Source organism: Lonchura striata, chromosome 20 (assembly GCF_046129695.1).
Source record: "Lonchura striata isolate bLonStr1 chromosome 20, bLonStr1.mat, whole genome shotgun sequence".
Lineage (NCBI taxonomy): Eukaryota > Metazoa > Chordata > Aves > Passeriformes > Estrildidae > Lonchura > Lonchura striata.
The window spans coordinates 1333937-1352036 of record NC_134622.1 but is presented as its reverse complement, the minus strand read 5'-3'; the positions used below and the strand labels follow the sequence as shown (position 1 = coordinate 1352036).

Genomic DNA, 18100 nt, shown 5'->3' with positions numbered 1-18100 from the left:
AGTGTCAGGGTGCTGATGCCTCCAGAGATCCAGCTGACAGCCCAGGCAAGACCAGACCCCTTTTTGACAGCCTGCTCCCAAGAAGCCTGCCAAGAAATGACCTGTCCTGCTCTGAGCTCTGCTCCAAGCGGGACATCTGTTTAACCACAAACCCCACCTTTAGGAAGACCTCTATGTGGCTTTTGCAGGCATGGCTTTGAAACTGCTCTATCAGGCATTGGGTAGAAATAGAGCCTGTTGATGACCTGCAGGACATGGTATCTGAGGTGACAGAAGATGTCAAGTGTGACTTCACTGGTGTCCCTCACTGCAACAGTGATTAATGCTGAGTGCCAGACCAGGAAACTGGGGCATCTTCTCTGAGATCATTCTATTCGGCCCACCTGACCAACAGCATAGAAAAAGGACAGGGCATCCTAGGGAAGACACAAGTGATGTGAATATTTTCTTCAAGCCTCTGCTCTCGTGTTCTCCCAGCTGCCATGCTAGCATGGCCTGGAGCCATCTGAGACCCAGCAGGAGAAGCCAACTTCCACGGCAGTGCTTGGCGGGGGAGATAAAATTGGCAGGAGGAGTGGAGGCAGAGCCGTGGGAGGGTGGGGGTGGGAGCCCCGCCTCCGGGGAGGTGTCAGGGAAGGCGGCCACAAAGCTCTGGCCCTGGTGCTAAGAGGGATCTGCGGGTGACCTCAACAGTCAAGTATTCTGGTAGTGGGGTTCTCTGCAGCAAAGGCTGGACTCAGTGACCTCAAAGGTCTTTTCCAATATAAGTTATTCTGTGATCTCCTGCCCTGCTCCTCGGTCGGCAGGCCCCTGGCTCCCTTCAGCCCGTGCCTGCTCCATCAGGGTGGCTGGGCTATGCTCCAGCCCCCCTCTCACCTACCCTGCCCCCAGCATGTGGGCTCCCTCTGTCCCTGATCTCGCAGTACTCGCTCAGGGAGCACTGCTGGATCCTGTGCTGGCCCTGGATGCCAGTGGGGGCTAAGGGGGCACCTCAGTGTCAGGAAAGGCCAGTGGCACAGCAGAGGGCCCTGCAAGCAGCAAGCCCCTCAGTTACACTGGGAAGTGCCTGCAGCAAGAGGGGCTGTTGCAGGGCAGGGCCCCTTGGGGGACCCTGCTCAGGCCCACGGGGGACAGCCACACCCAGCTCTGTCATCACAGGGTGGCAAGGGGGTCTCAGGGCAGTGACACCCAACTGCCCCTTGCCTTTGAGCCTCAGACACTCCCCAAGGCTGGACCCTGCTCCGGCATCCTACTGGGGATTCTGGACAGGAGCAGACCACAGCTCTTCATCTCTCACCCAAGTCAGCTCAGACCCAACTGCTCCACCATCCCTAGGCTGTCACTGCAGATCTTCCTGGCCTTGGTGCCCTTTCTGGAGCACAGTGTTGACAAGCCAAGCCTTATCCATATGCATCTTGCATCGATCCTGAACCTCTTTCATCTGACTGAGGCTCAGAACCCCTGGGGTCAGCAGGTTGTCCAGCACCCGAGATCACTAGGTTGGCTCACATGCTCCACAAACTCTTTCTGCACATTCTGGAGCAGCTCCTCTTCAGGATGGCACCATCTGCCCCACAGTTCCAGCTGCCCCACCATTCCCTCCAGGTGCTGCCTCCTCCCTGTCACCTCTCTACCTGCTCCCCCTGCCATATCGCCAAGCCAGGGTGCTGCTCCCTCCTTCATTTTCCAGCCCAGAGCCTTTTCCTGCCACCACTCACCTCCCCCTTTTCCCACATTTTCCAGGAGAAATTGCCCAAAGCAATGCATTTGCAAAGATTCAACATCTGTGGGACAAGGAGGAAGACACGACCCTGCACCTCTCAGCGGCAGGCCCGGGACAGCTCCACTCACAGCTGGCACCAGGCAGGGATGGTTGAACTCTGTCGAGGACCAACATCCCTTTGTCCATACCTCCAAACCCTCCAGGTGTATGTGGGGCTGGGCTCAGCTCATCCTTTCCAGCGGCTGTAGAGAGACACCGCCTCAGGCAGCAGCACCTCGTGCTGGCAGACTCAGGCGGTTCAAGGAGCACTGAACAGCTGCCCAGAGAGGCCGTGGTGTCTCCCTCTCTGGAGACACTCCAAACCCACGTTTGGCGTTCCTGTCACTGCTCTGGGTGACCCTGCCTTGGCAGGGGAATTGGACTGGTGATCTCCACAGAGCCCTTCCAGTTTCAACTACTCTGTGACTCAGCCCGCAGGATCCTGCAATGTAAAACGCAGGCTGTGAGAAAGCCTGGGATTGCCCCAACCACATCAGCGGGGCTGGTCCGCAGGGCAGGCCGAGGATGTGAGCGGCAGGAGGAACGCCAAGGACGGGGAAACGAGGGGCAGAGCCCATCCAGCCCCGGGGGGGCACACCCGGACAGAGCGAAGCAGCAGCTGCCCGAGGCTGAGCGAGGCGATAGAACGGGAAGGCATCACGACCTCTTGACCATTCAGGGACTTCCGCAGAACGCGAGGCCTGGCCCGGAGGCAGCGGCCCCGCCCCACCGCTGCCCAGCGGTTTCCCCCGGGCGCTGCCCGGGCCCGCGGGCCGCCCGGGACCCCCGGTCTGACGGGGCTCCCCGCCGCCGGCGGCCACGTGACAGCACGGCCCCGCCGCCCCCGCCCGCCCTCGCTGAGGAACGGCGCTGGGCGGCCGCCGATTGGCTGCGGCGGGACGCGCTGTGATTTCTCATTGGCCGCCGGGCGACAGGCACCGCCCCCTCCCATGTCACGGGATAGGCCTGGCGGGAGGGTGGGTGGGCGTGGCCCGGCGGCCGGTGGCGCTGGGCGGGGACGCGTTCTCTCCGCCGATTGGCCAGTGGCGCCGGCGGTGCCGGGCGCTGATTGGCCGGGGCGCGCGGGCCGGCGCGGGGGGGCCGGGCGGGAGTTGCACGCGGCAGAGGCGGGAGCGGCGCGGCCGGAGCCGGGCGGGACCCGCCGGGACAGGTGAGGCCGGGGCTGCCCGGGACTTCCGCCCCCGCTCCCCTCCTGCCGCCTGGCCCCGGCGCCGCTCCCCGGGCCGCCGCCCGCCGCGGCCCCGCTCCTTCTCCCCGCCGCCGGGTGAGCGCGGCCTCCCCGGGGCCTGTCCGTGGGGGGCGGCACCGCCCGGTGGCAGCGGCGCTGAGGCGGCGGCGGCCCTGCGGGCCGGGCTGCAGCGGAGGTTCCGCGGTGTGGCCGGCGGGCGGAGGCGGGGTCACGGGGGAACGGGGCGCGGAGCTCCCGCTGGGGCCGGCCCTGCCCGCTCCGGCCCTGCCGCGGGGCCTGAGCCCTTCTCCGGGCCGAGCTGCGGCACGGCTCGCCCGCCTCTCCCGTTCCCCCGCGCCGGGGCCCTGGAGGTCCCGCCTGGAGGTGCCTGGCGGGTGGGAGATTGTTGTGCCACAGAGATCCGGGGTAGCGGTACGGAGCTGGTTCTTTCCCGCATGCGGTGGGGTTTGCCCGGTGCCCCCCTGGAGGCCACACTCCAGTGTGTTGGTTTGGAACTGCGGCTGGATGAAGTTTGGTGTGGAGATGGTGATGCAGGTTTGACATTTATTTAGAATCCCCTCAGCTGTGTTGTAAACATTGGCTTCCCTAAAGCAGCTGATGTGATGCCTTTGGGGTTTCCTGCTGAATTAACTGAACTGGAACTAACTCAAAATAATTCATGGTAAATCGGGGGATCCTAGAACGTTGTTGGGCATGTTATGTTAACTGTCTCATAAGGATCCTGAGGGTGATTTTGGCAATGACTTGAAGGAAGCTGACAGGTAAAAGCTGAGGAACTGCATGAACAACTCGGAGTGCTGAGTAAAAAATGGGAAATGAGAATCCGATGCTGTGGCCTGGTTAGTTTGGCAGTGGACTTTGGGGAGACCACATCTGTTTTACCAGAGAAAGCAAACTTCAGGAAGAGTCTGAAATGGGAACAGAGAAACAAGGGAGGGAGAAGTGGGCTCTGTCCTGGGAAGCAGGAATTTTTGCCTTGGTTCATGAATGTGGCAATGTACACAAAATGCATATACCAAAGAGATTCCAAAATGTATATCTTTAGGTGATAGAGATGCCAGCATAAGAGCAAACTTCCCTAAGTCAGTGATGACTTTGTATTGGCTGCAAACTTTTACATGGAGGCTCGATATCTTTCTTTTTTTTTTAATAAAAGCACCTGGGCTCACAGCCCCAGGAGTTTGGGGTCTGCTCTGCCTGGGGGTCTGTGAGGTGGCTCTGGTGTCTTTAATGGTGTTGGCTGGACGATGTACATCTAAGTAAACTGTGAAATAAAGTTAAAAGTTTCACTTATAAATTTCTAGGAACATCTGGGTTCCCCTTTTCTTTGCTGCATTCTCAGGAATCTGTTTATCTGGCTGTGACAGTTATTTAATTTTTTGAGAGAGCCTTGACTGTGACATTTCCTCAGAGGTGTCACTGCTGTGGGTTTTGTGGCAGGGTCTGTCCAGCCCATCTGCCTCAACAATAGTGTAACTTACCTGTCAGATTTGGTTATAACAAGGTAAAAGGAAAAAAACCAAACCCAAAACCCATCAAGGGAAGCTTTAGGGGCAGATCTTTGGAGAATGCTGCTGTGCCAGCTTTTATTGTGATCTCAATCTGCCAAATATGCACTGGCCTGCTTTTTTTTTTCTTGTTTTTTTTTTTTTTTTTTTTTTTTTTTTTTTGTGTTTTTTTTTTTTTTTGTTTTGTTTTTTTGTTTTTTTTTGATTACGTGGGGCTTCTCAAAGTCTCCCTGATGCCAGTGCTGGGGAGCACAGGGATGATGTGAGCAGCCTTTCCTCCGCCTGGTGCCTGTGTCTTGCTGAGCTCTGCTCACCTGGAGGCAGGCCTGGATGACTCTAGTCCACCCTGTGGGTGAGGATTGCTCTGGGAATTGGGCCTTCTCTAAGAGATGTGGGTTTAGCCTGTGCTGTTTGAGACAGAGTTATTTCCATCCCTCTTTGCTGTCTCCAGTTTCTTTCAGAGGCTGCTGTCAGTGGAGAGGGAGAGGTTTGTTCTCAGTTAAGACTTTGGTAGGTGAGGAAAAAGGAGGGTAGAGAGAAATGAGATTTTTTTGGGGTGTGTGTGGTTGCACTGAGGCTGTGCAGTGGTGTTGGAAATGACTGAGCATTGTTTCACAGGAAAATCCAGCAGTGTCATCTAACCCAGGTTATTTTGGTGAGAGAGAAATGTGAACAGAAGGAAAGAAATCAGTGTTGCATACTTGCAAAGCACACTCAACTTCTCAGGACATGGTCCTCCAAGGAATTAATAATTATCAGAATTATGAAAGTTCATACCTTTCCCCTTCTGAGGCAGCTCCACTCCAGCCAGCCAGGTCCCTGTGTGTTTTTTGGATTTCTAGTGGTCTCTTACTGTGAGACTTGTCGCTCTTTACAGAACTAGATCAGAGCCCTTTTTAGATAATGGTGAATGGAGATGAGAGCTATTTTAAAAGTTACTTTGCTCTTAACAAATTAGCATAACAGATTAATCCCTGCTGATAGTCAGTGGCCTGTTCCTCAGGAGGATGCTGGGGCTGTGATGGAGCAGGGCAGAATTTTGTCTCATCACTTGGAGCACGCTCCTGGCCAGTGTCATTGCTTCCCTCCTGTTCCTCCCTGACGTTCTCGCAGTTCCACACACTCCCAACAGCCCCAAAGGATAGGATTTCCCTCCGGAGGGATCAGATAATTAGCTTATAAATAGCAAATGCCTGCTCAGGCCTACTTTCCAGGGAGATTTGGTCCCTGTCCTGTCCCAAGCAATGAGTACAACTGCATTCACACTGCCCAGAGCCGAATCCAAGGAAAGGGGGATGCTTTCCCTCAAGATGGTGAATTTCTGCCCAGAAGGAAGTGCTGAGGTTTGATGTGCAGCCTCCCGTTGCTCTGACATACCTGGGTTTGCCTCGGAGCTGGAGGAGCTCCTTCCAGAGGGGTGGGGATAGTTTTAATGGGGTGTGTTTTGCAATGTCATTGTGCAGTGATCTGTGTGTGATGGGTCTGGGAGCAGCCTCAGCCTTTCCAGACAGAGGTAACATTGGTGGGACAGAGCATCAGCACAACTAATCTGACAGTTCCCACTCTTAACAGCTCTAAGGCCTTTGTTGTTACTTATTACTTTGTCTGTATTGCTCTTTCTTAGTTGAGAGATGCCCTCGAATTTCTTCTTCTTCAAGAGAGAAGCCTGCCCAGGGCATATCCCAAGAGAGGAGAGTTATTTGTCAGTATATTCTGTTTCAACATGTATCAAGTTTCTGGCCTCAGAGGTTTCCTTTTATGTTGTGAGCTTTTGTAGGCGCTTTATTCCCTTTAGTCTCTGATGGAGAGCATTCCTGATCTGCCTTCCCTCGTGGATCCTATTGCTTCACTTCTAGGTGGAGTGTTTGCTCAGCAGTGTGTGTGACACAGCTGATCTCAGGCACTGCACACCCACGATGGTTGGCTGGCCCAGCCACACACGACAAGAGTTCTGGTTTTGCCAACATTTCCTGGGGGACAGAAACACTGTGCTGTCTCTTGCAAGGGTGCGGATCTGATCCCACCTCAGAGACAGGCACAGCATTCACAGGAAGGATGGCAGTTAGGGCTAAGGTTTTCCTAATTCTTGGGAATGGGATTTGCTAGGAATAATGTAGGTGGGAATATTCTGATAACAAAGTACAGGCGACATACTGGGTACCTCTGTCTGAAATGGAGCAAGAGCCAAATCTGGTGACTCTTGCTGAGGCTGCTGACCACTGTCAGCTCCTCCTTGCCTCAGAGGAGCCTGTGCCTGCGGCAGGGACAGAGGTAGACATGGCTCACAACTTATCTGCTCGGGGGCAAAGTCTTGTAGCTGAACTTAAGCCCAGAACTGCAGCAGGGTATTCTCTAGAGCTCAGCTTTCTGCCATTTCATGCTGTCAGAACAACACTGGCTGGGAAGTTTGGTCTTTGTTCCTTTTCCAACCTGACCAGTTCTTTGCTGCAAAATGAAATTGTGGAATTGTTCTCAGAACGTGCTTGGACATGGCACTGCCTGTTAGCTTTATGGTAAGGACCCTCAAATTATTTCTACTCCATAGTCAGTTCAATTGCTTAGGCTCTGCCAGCCTTTTCCTGATGGTCCCTGCTGAAGCTAAGGATTGCTCCAAGCGAGCAAGGGCTGCAGTTTGCATTGTTCCTTCTGGAAGCTTAAGAGGGTTTTGTTGGTTTGTTTTATTCTAGAAACTTGTTGAAGTAGACAGCTTCCCTCAAGTGGATGAGTGCCTTCTGGCAATCCAGCCTGAATCTATTCAGTTGTCCCTGTTGTTAAAACTGTGCTGCCTGGATTTGCAAAAAAAAATTTTTTAATCTTTCAAAGGACTCAGCAGAAGTCTCCTTATTGCAGGAGCATGACTGGCACATAGCACTCAGGGCCACTAGTGTGACAGAGCCAGGTGGGGTCTGTTTCACTGTTTTGATGGGAACAAGAGCAGTGTTGTCCTGTTTAGTATCTCATTTATAAGACACCTACACCCAGTTTGGAGACTGTCTCACTGAGGGTACCCTGGGAGAGCATGGCTGACTGCTAGCCTGGAGCCTGGGTCATGCCCGTACTTCTTGCAGCTCAGCTTGGCTGCCAGCACCACCTGGCAGCTTCATCACCCTGTGGGTGCCTTATGAGGTGCTCAGGAGGAGCTTTAGGAGGATGTGAGGAGCCCTGAAGTTGTTGCTTCTCACCCCAGTCAGCATCATTTGGGCTTATACTCACTTCTGCTTTCCAGCCAGCCAGCCTCCCCCAGGTCAGGCCTGCAGCTGCCCCCGTGCCAGAGGCACTTCTGTCTTCCTTCCCAAATGGCAGAATGAACTTCCCAAAGGCTAAAATGTTCTGTTTTTCCTGAAAACTTTGGAGCAAGCCCATAGCATCTGGACACAGGCCAAAAAGCCTGTGCTGTCCTGGAATTGAGGCTTGGGGCAGTAGAAATGAGTCTCTTCAGGGATGAGGCCCAGAGAGGCTGAAGTTGGATGTGGGATGGAGCAGCCTGTATGTGCCCGGACAGAGACTGTGTTTGGATGGGGGAAGAATAGGTGTGAGGTATTTGGGGGTTTGGTGGGAAGAAACACAGCAAAGTGGGAGTTGGTGAGCTCCTGTGGAACCACTAGAGATGTTTTTGAAGCTGCTTTACGTACCACTGGGATGCTGTGTCTGTGGTACATTCCCAGTGACCTGGGATATTAAACTTTCCTCCTTTCATGGGTTCTGTCCTCTTGCCAGCTTTCCTGTGCCCTTAGGTAGGTCTGGACCCTTTTCAGCCGTACATTCCCTCTCCAGTGCTGCTTCAGGGTTTCTTACAGCCCAAGACTTATGTCCTCTGTATGTGGGATTAATTTCCTTTGATGCTATAGTTCAGTACTGCTTTGTTTTTTAAAAGCTATGGTACTTGTGACTTGGGGAGCTGCTGCTGACTTCTGGTGTGATGAGTGTGTCTGTCTGTGTGCTCCAGGGCAGCCATTTCCCTGCAATCCCAATGGACCGTGGGACGGCTGGGCACCCTGCAGAGAGATTAATTCTGGCTCCTCTTTCTGGGGTATCAGCTTTTCCTTCTGTGTATTTGGATCCTTTGTCCTTCTAAATAATGTTTTTCTCAGTCCTCTGCAAACATTTGTCTCACCTTCACTGGGCTCTTCATCACTGACCTCCTGTGGAGGGAAGATCTGCTGCTCCTGGAAAGTGCCAGTGCTTAATATTTTCCTGTCAGGAAGTCCTGGCTTGTGCTTTTCATATCCACCCCTTCACAAGAGGTAACTTCTCTTGGAAAAGAAGGTTCCTTGTGTCTACACATCTCCTCTGACAAACAGGTGATATCTTGAGGTTATGGATGTGTGTGCAAACCCAGCCAGGGAAGGTGGATACAGTGAGAGGGAGTCTGGGCAATGAGAATTCTCATCTTGCTTGTAGCAAGGAAACGTCTCCTCTAGACCAGGATTCCACTAAGTGCCAGGGCCTCTGCCTGTTGCCCCTCTCCCTTCTGCAGAAAGGGAATAACACCATGTGCAGGGAGAGGGACAAAAGCTGAGGTCAGCAGTGGCTCTTCCCAAAGAAGTTGTAGCCTAGCTGAGCTGAATGGTGAGCAGCTGATTGGGAATTTTGGTACTGATGCCAGCTCTGACACTGCCAGCCTTGGTTGATGCTACAGCTTACAGGGTAAAGTGCCTTTATAAAGTAATTTTGTTACTACATTGAGGGAGTTTTATCATACCCAGGATAACCATATCCTTCCTGTTTGCACTCCAGCTCCCTCACTGCTGCCCTGCTCAGGGCCTTGCTGCCTCTTAACTTAGGTGAAATTGCATTGGCCTCTGAATGTTTGTTATCGCTGTGCCCTGAGGGTGCATGTTTGCATATAGCTGCCTACAGGAAGAGAAAGTCCCTCGATTTCCAAGGAGAACTGCTTGTTTGTGCTGTGAAGTCCCTATTTTCTAGGGGATGTTGAACCCTTGGTACATCCTAAAGGGCACATAATGGCAAGAATAGAGGATCTTTTCGTTAGAACTGCTGTGGTGAGAGAAGGGGCCATGGGAGACTCCCAGGCACTGTAAAGGGGTGCAGAAATCCCCAAGGGGACCCAAGAGCGAGTCCCAGACGTTCTCGGCATCTTTGCGGGATTGCACCATCCCTCAAGGATGTCAAAAGCTCCTGCCCACAGGAGAAAGGGTTCCTTCAGCAAAGCTGTTGCTGCAGCAGCTTTGCTTTGTGACAATTCCACTTCTGCTCATCCTGGCACTTGGGATCCTTGGAGCTGGGTGTTCACCATGCCCAGTGAGTACAATGGGAGGTGTTTGGGGGAAGTGTCTTTCAAAGGGGTGACCTGGGCACAGTTCATCTTTGCCATAAGCATTCCACAGGGATGCTGGCTGTTTCTGTGTGATGTAGTGATACTGGGGATTATTGCCCTGGAAGAGCAGATCTTTTGTCTCCCACAGCTGGTTGGGAGCACAAAGAACTGTGCCGGAGAGGAGCTTTGCAGTTTGCTGAAGGTGAGGGATGAGTCTTGGTGCAGGAAGGGGTAACTAGTAGAGCTGCCTCAGGCTGACATTAGATGGATGTAGGGAGGAGCAGGGGCCGCAGAGAAACCTCTGCAGGACTTTGAGGCAATACATGACTAGAAGAACTGAATGAACAGGTCTGCTTTGGCCTGAAGAATTGGTCACGTCTTTCCTGGTGCCTGTGGCTGACTCATACCACTGAGCATTCCTCGGGGAGTTGGTAGCTCCCAGCATCCAAGGTACTGTGCTTGTTATAGGGCAGCCTGGAGACATATTGCAGGCAGCTGCCAGAGGGAATGCCACGTTACGGGCAGGCAGCCAGCACAGGCTGGATGCAGATCCATGGGAAGTGGATGCCAGGGCTGGGATGTGCCAGTAAGCGACTCATATCTCTCCCTGCTGTCCTTTGCACTTCCTTGGGCTAGCACAAGGTTATGTCTTCCTTACCCTGTTCTTTGTTCTTTCCCCTTTCTGGAATTGGAAAGTTAATCTATTGGGACTCTCCAGGGAGTGCCACTTTTCCCAGTATGCCAGTGAGCAGATGAATCCCTCCCTGCTGTCTCATGCCTGCATTTCCAAACAAAAGTGGGTAGCTAAGCACCTTTGGATGCTGGCTAAGATGATCCCAGACAGAGCCTGTTTTGCTCAGCAAAGAGCAAATTGAGATTATTTTTTTAATGTGAAACTCTTGAATGCAGAGGTTCTATGCAGATTTAGCTCATTAGGAAACTCTGCAGAGAGCTTTTGTTGCCATTGCTAAATGAGGCAAAAGAGGAAGTAAAAGTGGTTCTGTGCTGTGAAGTGGATTCATAGTTTTCTTTTATAATAAACCACAGACTTATGGACAAGCGAATTCCCCATCTCCCTTTCTCTTTGTTCCAGTGCATCATTCCTTCTTTAATAGGTGTTTTTACTAGAGGAATTCCCAGAAGTATGAGAGGAACTGTTCTTCCTGTGAGCTTGTCTTCTATTGAAATACAAGAGGAAGTTCCTTAGACTTCTGTGAAAAGCTTCAATAGGTCTCATGGCAGAGGAAGTCACATTTTCAGCATGTTTTACTAATGACGAAGTATTCAAAACCGAAGCTGGAATGAACAGCCAGTTCCTCCTTGGAATTCCCTGGGGAGCAGCAGCCCAGCAGGTCCTGCTGCCCTTGTGCTGGCCACTCCTGCTTCCTCCCACCCCCAAAATCCTACAGCGAAGGATGCTACAGGAATGATAGAAGCTGGGAGTGGGATGTTGCACTGAGTGCTGCGACTCCAGCTTTCCATTCCACCTGTTCTCTGGGGCTGGAGCCCAGGACGCTGGCCTTTTTGGCAACATGGGCTGGAGTGAAAACACAGTGCTGGGGAAAACCTGGATTCAGCTGGAATTGCTGATAGAGCTGCCACTGGTGTCAGTGACTGTGGGGTTCCATCAGTGCATGTCAGTGATGCACTGTCAGGAGGAAGGGAACTGCCTCGTGTTTGGGCAAAGATGATAAAAATCCCAGTCCTTCTTGAGATTTGTCTTTGTGTTAGACAAAGTCTGATGCAATGCAGTCTTATCCTAAACCTTGCAAAGGTAGGAATTTGATCCTTAATGAGTTTTATTATAGTCAGTTATGAACCCCAGGCTCTGTTCCCTGTGTGAATTGCAGCAGATGAGAATCAGTACTCTGGCTCCTCTCATTACTGAGCTCAGCATGTGGCCACCTTCATCCCTTGTCCTGCTGGAAGCTGCCAGCAGGGAAGGGACAGCGTGTGTGAATTTGAGCAGCTCTTGCTGCTAGATAAGCTGGGGACTTGCTATCTATATCAAATTGCCTTCTCTTCCCTTGTATCAATTGGCTGGGGATTTCCCTTTCTAAGAGTGCCTTTGGAGCAGCCGGCATGGCCAGTGCTGTTTTTAGAAGCAGTTAAGCTCGTGCTTAGAGAGAGCACGAGATGGCAGCACTTAAGCTCAGCTGAACTTGCTGACCTGCCCACATCCTTTGAGATGAGGTTATTAATGAAAGCAGGTCAGTGTGCAAGGCACTACCTTCATGGGATTTTCCATTGCTGAAGTGCAAACCAGTTTTGAAAAGCTCCAGACACCTGGAAATTAAAGACCAAAGGCTCTGATTTAACCTTCTTAAACTTTGGGGGCAGGGGAAGGGGTGTTAAACACCAGGTGAGGTTTTGCTTGGTTTTGGGAGGGATACCACCTCCAGAGAAGCCTCATGGAGGCCAAGTTTTCAAGTTCGTTGCCTGGTTGTGAAGAAGAGCTGTGGCAACACAAAGCCCTGAGAGGGTTCCTTGGAAAGGAGGATGTCCAGGCTGTCGACATAATAAACCATCAGGAGACAGTGCCTGCAAACTCAGGGTTTCCATGGGAGCCAACAGCTCTGATCATGTTCAGGTTGGACATGCAATTGAAAGTGAGCTCTTAGCTTATTAATAACTCTCAAGGGTTTTCATCTCCTCCTGTGGTCTTCTGTAGTTTGATGGTAAAAACCCTGAGCAGATGTTCATTGCTCTATTTTAGAGGTTCTTCCTATGAAAGGGGGAGCTGGGAACTTAATGTGATGATGGCACAATTATTGCAAGTTTTGGAGAGGAACTGGCTCTGCCCCAGGAGCAGGGAGGAGCATTTAGCTGTATGTTCCCAGCCACATTTCAAGGGTCAGTGCTGCAGGGCCTGGGACAGTATCATCCTTGTTGCTTTTGAGAAGGCTGCTGGGGAAACTGGGCTTGGTCTGGGTGAGTCAAGAGAATAAATCCTGATGCTTCCTTGTCCTTCCTCTCAGACCTGCTGATGGTTTCAGTCATAGCTTCTTCACATATGTGTTTATGTGGATTACTAAAAGATGCTTCATTTTATTCCTGTGGAAGAAAACTACCCTTGGGGAAAACAGGCTTTCCTAAAAATTTTGCCTGTGGTGAATAGTGACACTTCAGCTTTGGCCTGGGGTCTGCCTCCAACCAGCCAGCGTGAGTTTCCAGAGCTGAGGAGCCTCAGCTGGAGCTGAAGCATGACTGTCACATGGCTGTGAATCCCAGTAGTGTTATGTGATCACCTGGAATAAAAGCAGTATTTTCTGCTTTCAGACACTGTTTCTATTGACTGTCCCAGCAGAGATTCCAGATCCTTGCAGGCAGGCACCATTTTAGATGCCAAAGGTGTCCTGGCTGCCCTTTACCAAGGGCTATAGTTCCCCCCATCCATACTGTCCCCTGGCTGCAGGAACATGCCTCAGAAACATTGGGACTCCTAAAGTAATACCTCATGGGTATGTTTATGCACTTGTATAAAATAATAACAGTTACATTTGTAATAACAACAGGGCTGATGTTGTGTTGCTGCTGTTTGGTTGAAATTATTTTGAAGCACTCTCATATTGAATGCCAGGATATTGGACATGGGTGTTTGGGAAAGCCCTGAGTTTGGCTGGGAAGACTTGTAGTGGGGTAGGGAGGGGAAATGACACACTTCAGGACTTTATCTTTGGATTTCAAAGCCTTCTGTTGTGTTTGGGTTGCATATCTCAGGTTTTTTCTGCAGCCACAAACATTGCCTTTCAGAAAAAACTGTGGCTGTCAGAGGCTCACCAAGCTGATGGGAGTTAAAGGTGAATTCTCCTTGTGCATAATGAGAACTGAGTGTTTCTGTAGAGAGCAGTTTAGACAGCACTTCTCTGGCCTGGAGACTTGGGATGTGACCTCAGTAGTGCAGGCACCATTTCCTTGAAGCTGTTGCTGCTTCCTTCCCGAGGCTGAATTGAAGTCAGCACGGTGTGGACGGAGGGGCCAGGGCAGCATGAGAGGGAGCCGCAGCTCACACGGGCTCCCTTCGGAGCTGCAGGACTCAGGAGCAGGCGGGAGCCTGCACTGCACTGGGATGGTCCATCTGCTTTGGGTAGGGACCGGGCAATTGTTTGCATTTGAATAAAGGCTTAATTGTCACTTGAAATGTCCCAACTGCTTTTTTAAAGAAAAGCAAACAAAGCTGGAGAACAACAGGCTGGAGTTACAGGCAACTTTGAAAATGTTTGCCAAAGCTGTGCTTCCTGTCTCTGTCAGCTCTTGGTTATGGAGTTCAGCTTGGAGCCTTAGCTTTTAATTCCTTCTCTGTCAGCTCGGGATGAAAGGCCCGTGGGGTGGGCATGGCGCGGGGGCAGCAGGGCTCTCCCGCTCGTGGTTCCTCCCATGGAGAAGGCTGAGGGGCCTGCGCCGGCTGCGGTGGGGATGAATCGGTGCGGGGATGGCAGCACCTCCGAGCACAGAGGAGGCAGATGCTGCCCTGGCAGGGGACCATCCCCGGTGTGCTGCTGCCACCTGGTGCCACCGGCTGCCCCAGCCCCGGGGCTGCAGCGCCTCAGCCTCGGGAGGACAGGGGAGATGAGCTGAGAAACTCCTGCTCCTGGCTCTGCTTCCTTCACAGTCATTGCGTTCCCCTTGAAACTCCTATTTCACTGTCATTAATGTAAAGAGCAGAGTCAGCTGGCAGGCAGGCTGCTGAAATTAATTATGCTTCAAATCATTGCAGAGATGGATAGCAGTGATTGTTAAGGGTCTGGCAAAGTGCTGGGTTCTGTTCTCTTCCTTCATTATCCCGTACACCTTGACGGCGTCTGGATGACACCGCTGGACCCTGCAGCTGGGGTCTGTCAGAATCTGCCTGTGCACCTCCATCTCACAGACTCACAGAATGCAAGTTTGAAAAGGATCTTAAAGATAATTTTGTTCCATCTTGTACATGATATAAACTGTTTTCTGGCTCCTTATGTATCAATCTCTCCTGACTCCTGGCTGAGCAAGATGTGGCAGAGGAAAGGATGGGACAGAGCTGGGGACATGATCCTGCAGCTTGATACACCTTATGGATCTCCCCCTCCCCAGTTCTTTCACTCTTCTGCAAAACAACTTGTCATTGCTCTGCTTTGACAGTGTCCCCAGGCTAAGCTGTCCCCTGAGCCTGACACAGAGGTGACTGTCAGGTCTTGGCTCCAGGTGTATCCCTGGCCCAGCCTATCGAATTCAGCATTTTTTAGATTTTGGTGGTGTTTTCTTCCCCCAGCATCTATTTCCCCTCCAGCTCTTTCCACACCCTCTTCTACATTCCTGCATCTTTCCTTCCAAGGCTTCCACTGTTCCTTCCACCCTCACCAGTGCTCATTTTACACTGTTCAGCAACACAAACCCCAAAACTTCCTGTACCCCAGTGTTGCTCCTGCTCCAGTGATGTCTGCTCAGCTCAGTGACCCCTGTTCCCATCAGCAACTCTGCCTCAGGGTCTGCATTGTTCTTCTCAAGCTCTGTGATCTTCAGCTACCTCATATATTTCCTTTCCCAAAATTTCTCCTGTTCATTCTCCCTTTTGGCAGTGGTGCATCCTTGGCAGCTCTAGGGTCCAGGCCTGCCCACAGCCATGCAGGCTCAGGGCTTGTGGCAGAGCTACTCTGGGCTTTGCTAAACCAGACCTTTGCTATTATTGTGCATTAAGCCTGCGGCTGCTCTGGGCACTCCTCTGATCTCTCCTACCTTCTTTCCCCTTCTTTTTTACTGCAGAGGACCTTGTTTCTTTAGAGAGGGAAGGACAAAATACCATGTCTGCATTCCCTCCTGCCTCTCTGCATTCTTCCTGGCACTCTGCTCCTTTCCCTGCACCAGGCACAAGTTCTCCTCTGGTTTGCCCTCTGATCTCTGCCCCTGTGCTGCCTGTTCCTCCCTGTTGCACTATTCTTCTTTCCCCCTTGCTCAGTTTCTCACCTGCCTCTGAATCCTTCTTCATGCTGTGTAGTTTCTCTTCCATTAAAAGCAAAGCTCACTTCTGCTCCTACTCATGTCCTATGCCTGATTTTTTCCCCAATTCCATGATAAGTCACTTGGATACAGCCCAGTCAAAGTGAAGTCCCTCATCTCCTCAGCCTGGAACTGCTGCTACAAAAGCCCTGAGCTTGGCTAAATCTCCGTGTTATTCTCCTCACCTTCAGCATTTGGGAGATTTGACTCCGTGGCAGTTGTGCTTCTGAAATCCTGAACTCGCTCTGCCCGTTCTCTCCTTTGCTCTGCTCCTCCTCCTGCACTTCCTTGGGGATTTGCTGTCCCAGCAGGGCTCTGGTTTCTGTCCTGTTGCTCTGTGTAACCTTATCCTCACACACATTTGCAGCTGGCACAGGCATATTCTGTCCCTCTCCCCCTGTGCCTGGCTGTCAGTTACAGGCCTGGATAATCTGTCCCAGTGTTCCCTGTGTCCCTTTGTGGCTGATCCCGGCCTCCAGCATCGTCCCTGGACAGCTGTATGTGCTTGCCCTGGGAATAGGCATGAGGACCAGCTCTGGCCACATGTGGGTGTGTTTTTTGAGGGCTTGAGGACTGCTGTGCAGTCAGGAGCGTTCCTGGCTATGGCAGCTTTCCCTGAACCCTGCAGAGAGCTGATTTATGTGTCCTGGCCTGAGCTCTTGGGAACAATCCGACGTTTGAAACCTAGATGTTCCCACTTGGAATGCAACTGAAGCCTTCAGCAGCCTTCAAAGAAGTCATGATTACTTTGAAATATGAAGAAAAATGCTTTCAAGGTATTTTAATCATCACCTGACTCCCAGGTTGGATGACCAGGAAGAGTTTGCAAGTTGTGACCTTCTCCTAGTGGCTGTGGGATGTGGTTCTGTGCCATGGGCTAAGTGAGGCAGTGGCCATGTCTTGCTCTGTGTTGCCTGAAGCCATCCCCTGGAACTCGGGATGGGCCATGCAGTGTAATGGCAGGTGGCCCCCTCCCCTCTTGCCCTCCTCACATCTCCAAAGTAGGGTAACTTTGAACATGAGACAGTCTGTGATTCCAAGAGCAGCTGGAGGCTGGGGTGTGCCGAGGGCACCATGGGCAGCTCTGCTTTCCCAGAGCCTGTGGAGATTTGTGTATTCAGACCTGGACTAAAAACAACTATTTAATGGAGTTTAAAATACTCCAAGCAACAAAAAGGACAACTTTTCCCATAAGCTTGATGGAATTTATTCCATTCTGAAACTTCATCTACTAGTAATTGGATTGAGATCTGTCCTTGTCAGCAGGACCGATACTTAGCATAAATACTGTGGTATATTGAAGAATTCTTTTATTTTATTATCTTTGGGTTCTTTAAGCTGCATAGGTGAGCTGGTTTTGCTTTGGATCAGTACATGGCATTGGTCTTCCTTATCCAAGTGTGCTGGCTGAGCTCTGGCAGTTGTAGCCATGGTCCCAGCAGTGCTGGGGACAAAAGTGCCACCCATCAGTCCCGTCTGTCATCACTGCTATTATATATTTTTGCAGTGGACTTTTTGTGAGTCCCTGTTGAGCAGCTAATGTGGGAGTGCCTGTGAGATCCTCTGATCTGCACTTCCAGCAGCCCTTCATCCATGGGTAATTCTGCATCTTGGAATTCAGCCTTTCCCCCTGGTTAGACCATAAATTATGATCCCTACATGCTGCAGAGCAGTCTGAATACTTTGGCAAATTGTCACCATCATCTGGTATTGCTGTGACATTTGGGGGTTCTGGTAGCCTGATCTTTTCTTTTTAATAGTTATTCAGCAGTAAAAGAGTTCTGTTGTTGAAGAGCAGCTGGTCATGGCCTTCATTAGAAACAATCCTCTTAGCTGTAATTTTGTTTAAAATAACAAAAGACCAGCCCATACAATCTGCTTTGCATGTAACTGTGGGGTCTGACAATTGCATTTTTAGCCTCTAATTAGTGGAAGGCTTGAGATGGTTATTTCTGTTTCATTTGGGATCACAATAAGGCTAATATCTTTCCTGGTTTTTTCCTTCTAACTTCCCCTGTTTAATATTGGACTTGTTCTTCCACTTCAAATGCACCAGGACCAACTCTAGCATTTTAGCTGAAATTAAAGTAAAAATCTCTGCCTAAGGCAGATGCTGAGTGCAGAGAGCTCCAACTGCAAACAATGGCTGGAGTTTTATGAGCAATTAAAATCAAGTCTCCAAGCAGGGAGTGAGGAGCTGCCAGGGGCCACCCACCTCGCCTGGGGCACCCATTACACCCCTGCAGCCAGGAAGCTTTGCTTTAACTCCCTTTCTCAGCTTTCCAAAGCTTCATGTGTGTACGTGTATGGGCACCCTCTCTCCTTCCTACAGGACTCCTGTTCCATGCTGTGCTGGCAGGGAGCAGGTG

At 51.3% G+C, this 18100-nt stretch overlaps 1 protein-coding gene across 1 annotated transcript in view; it reads left to right on the top strand.

The window, feature by feature from the left end:
• Window positions 1–2893: 2893 nt before the first annotated feature.
• Window positions 2894–18100, top strand: part of MTMR4 (myotubularin related protein 4) — a 55413-nt gene continuing 40206 nt past the window's right edge. Inside the window, exon 1 of the mRNA XM_021540389.2 lies at window positions 2894–2933. The gene's annotated coding sequence lies outside the window, so the exon portion shown is untranslated. The remainder of the gene's footprint in view (window positions 2934–18100) is intronic.